This window comes from Carassius gibelio, chromosome A9 (assembly GCF_023724105.1).
Source record: "Carassius gibelio isolate Cgi1373 ecotype wild population from Czech Republic chromosome A9, carGib1.2-hapl.c, whole genome shotgun sequence".
In the NCBI taxonomy this organism is placed as follows: Eukaryota; Metazoa; Chordata; class Actinopteri; order Cypriniformes; family Cyprinidae; genus Carassius; species Carassius gibelio.
Genome location: NC_068379.1, coordinates 8459745 through 8463758, shown reverse-complemented (window position 1 = coordinate 8463758; position 4014 = coordinate 8459745).

Here is a 4014-nt window from a genome sequence, read left to right as displayed (position 1 = left end):
CGCGCAGGGGACGCGCCGCTGCTCTCTGAACGATACCCGGATGAGACAGCAGCTACATGTTTATAAATGTCTCTTCGTGTAAAAACAGACTTAATGTAAGGAACATTTTCCTTTCAGTTGTAAACACAGGTGATACCATCTCAAATAAATTGCATCAAGTTTCAACATTTTCACATGATCATAAACTGTCCTTAAGCTGCCATGCTAATTAATTTATCAATAAAAACAAGCCTGTTTTATTTATTTATTTATTTATTTTATTTTGTTGGACCATTTCGAGGTTTGCGGGACTGTAACCCCTGCTGAGAAATAAAAACACTCAAAATCAGACTAAACTGGTTGGTACTGTAGTTCTTAGCTGGTTTAAAGCTAAGACATAGACTGGTTTAAGACAGAGACTGTATGAAAACAGGTTTTAGATGGTCTCCAGTTCAAACCAGCCTACCAGTTAAATTATGACTTAAATCAGAATAAACTAAATGTATTGCACTATAATCAATAAAAAAAAATACTTTATCATCTTAATAATATATTATTATTTGTTGTTTACATAATGAGAAATAGAGAAGGGTTACATTTAATTTCTACAATGAATATTCAAAATAAAGTTCAAGTATATTTTTAAGTATACTTTATTTAGCAAGTATAAATATATCAGTGTTCTAGTAGTATACTTGTAGGTGTACTGTTTCTATATTCTTGGGACTAAATTGGCCCACTTTCTAGTAAATAAAAGTATACTTTTAAGGATACTTTAAGTATGACAGTAGCAAACTGTGAGTACACAAATAGTTTCCCTTACGAAAGGAAAATATATTTACCAATATATTTCTTAAAATATATTGTGATATATTGTAATATATTATTTTCCCTTTTTATTTTCTAATATTTAATATATTTGAATACATTTAATAATATATTGATGATACATATATTATATAATATATCGCAAAATATACAAATAATTGCCTCTTTTAATATATTGCAATATATTGGAAAAATATAAATATATATAAGAATATATGCCTAATATATTACATGATATTTTCCAATATATTGCAATATATTTTTGTTTCATAAGGGATTACCTCTATGTTTGTGGTTTGTACTGCAGTTATACTAAAAGTGAACTTATAGGTACACTGAGAGTTTACTAATTAAATACTTTGTACACTTTGAAGCATAGTCCCAGTAAACTACTAGTTTAGTAGTTTTATACTGCAAGTATACTCATAACTTTTCTTTAAGTGAACTTTCCATCATACTTAAAGTATACTACTATGTCCCTGTTTAGATTTTAATGTGTATATATTTTGTTTTTTATATATATATATATATATATATATATATATATATATATATATATATATATATGAAGATACAAAACATCCAAAGACAGAACAGAGTCTCTGCTTGTAAACAAAAACATTTTATTCAAGCTTCATGCATGATTTTTTTAAACACTTTAATGTGTTAAAAAATAAAGAAATAACATTGTGAACAAAAAGCTGAAAAAAGACTATGAACTGGATTCAGAATGATAATCAAAATGTAGATGGAGTCGATCAACATCCCAAAGCTTGATTGTAATTATTACCTCTTCATCTGTCATTTTATTCCATAACATTACAGTTTTGTGTCAGATGATCGTTAGATTACATGTGTTAGAATCTGTTGTTTCTTTTTTCTTCTTCACTTGTTTTTTTTTGTGTGGAAATTATGTGGAGAAGATGAGTACTAGCGCCCTCTACTGTATAATAATGAAAACACATTTTCTTGTAAGTATAAGTCAAGTATACTTAAATGTCATTTTAAATGTAATTTTAAAATTATTAGTTTGCAAAAATACTCCTTCCGGTTTGTCACAAGTTTCGGAAAGTTTTTTTCGAGTATAGCTCTGTGTGACGTTAGATGGAGCGGAATTTCCTTATATGGGTCCTGAGGGCACTTCTCCCGGAAGAGCGCGCGCTCCCGTATAGCAGAGCACTGAGAGCACAGACAATCACTGATCAGAGCGAGAGCGTCGCGAAATGTCACAAAAGGAGTGTGTTTTTGGTTGCCAGGGCAAGACAACCCTGCACAGATTACCTAAAGAGAAACAACATTAAGGGACCAGTGGATGGAGTTTATTTTTACAGAGCATCAACGGAGTTGTGCAAGTGTTTGTGTTTGTTCCCCTGCATTTCGAAGATGCTTGTTTTACAAACAAGGCCCAGTTTGACGCCGGATTTGCACATCGTTTATTTCTTAAGGATGATGCAGTCCCAATGAAAAAGGGTCACGATCGTGTGATGGAACCGCATGCGGTGAGTAAAACTGCTTCAAATATCTCTGTGTTGTTAACTTAGCTATCGGCGCGTAAGCACATCAAGTAAACAACATGCGATGTTGTCATCAAACTGCACTTTCCACATGTACAGCTTAAAAAAAAAAAAAAAAAAAAAGACGACAAAGTGGAACTTAGTCATTTTCCAAAACCGCTAAGCAAATATATACAGTTTCAGTACATACCACATAGAGACGTCGTTGCTGCTGCTGCTCTTGTTAAATTTCAGCCTCTGGATCTGATTCTGGATCATAAATATACGCTGAATCTGACTGTTAGCCATGGTTTGTTTTGGTTGGTTTTGTCCTCATGTAATGTCACAGCTTCCAAACGCTCTCAAAGCAAAAGCCTACTGGCGCTCGTGATTCTTTAGCTCCGCCCACACGTCACGCCTACAGACGCTCGTGTTTTTCCGGAAAAAATCGGTACAGACTATTTTTCTCTTATGAAAATAATAAAACTAAAGAATTTTTGGAGTTATGAAGGATACAGTACTACTCTATAGGTACTCAAGATTAACAGGATATTGAGTGAAAACGAGCATTTCACCCCCCCCCCCCTTTAAGTATATTTCTTAGGAGTACATAAAGGCCATTTCTGAGAAGTACATAAAAAGTAAACTAAAAGCATACTTTCCTATTTTAGTTTAAAAGAAGGATACTAATAGCGCACCTAAATAAACTTATTTTCGGTAAAGGCATGCGGTCTTGGAACTAAATTGCTGTACCAATATAATCTTTTACATCAGATTATCTAGCAGAAAAAGCATTACTTAAACAAATGTGAGTAGTTTTTAATGATGAAGTAAGAAGACTTTTAGAAAGCCACCATCATCAGGCATTTACTCAAACAGAAAAGCACAAGAAATTACATTAAATAACCAGGTTAGTCTCCAATTTGCCCTATAGACTCGACAATCATAAAAAACCTCCACTAAAGAGTGAGAGAGATTAGGTAAAATGTAGTATGTTGTCAAACACTAAATTGGGCCTTTATGAAGTGGGCCATTATGTCAGTTGACTCATAGATGAGATACACAGGGAAGACAGTGAGAAGATAGCTGACCTTTCTGGAGCAGAGGATGCTGCAGACTGACCCTGGGGTATTCTGTGTCATTATCTCCGCCATGGTGTGATTCTGAGCTCAAACTGCTCGTGTCTGTGATATCATGACTGGTTCTCTAACAGCTCTGGATTAGTGGTTCACTGAAGGCACGTTTTTGACCTCTGGTGAAGTACAGGGCTGTCTGAACCAGAGGAGAGAGAAACACATTGACTGATTGTGATCCGTGAGCTGGATCCCTGGAGGAGGAAGCACTGGTCATCTCTTAAACCATTACATCTTTCAAACTCCATCTTCCTCAACTTCAAATTCCTGATTTTGTTTTTACAGCAATTTCAATTTGATCACCAAGCCTAGTATCTGTGTGTCATTATGTGCTTTAAAGGGTTACAGTGTGCTTTGTATTATAATGTCATTGTCTCTGAAGGAAATAACCATTAAGTAAGTATTGTTGAATTTAGCAGCAGTCATTGAGCGCACTTGTCTCTGTTCATTTCTCTCAACAGTGAGCTGTTCAGTTTAACCCAGATCCATTTTAAAAGCCTCTCTCTTAACACACATCACTGCATAGTTAACCTCTCCCGTAAATGATCAGATCTATAATTGATGGAGTTATGATTTTAATA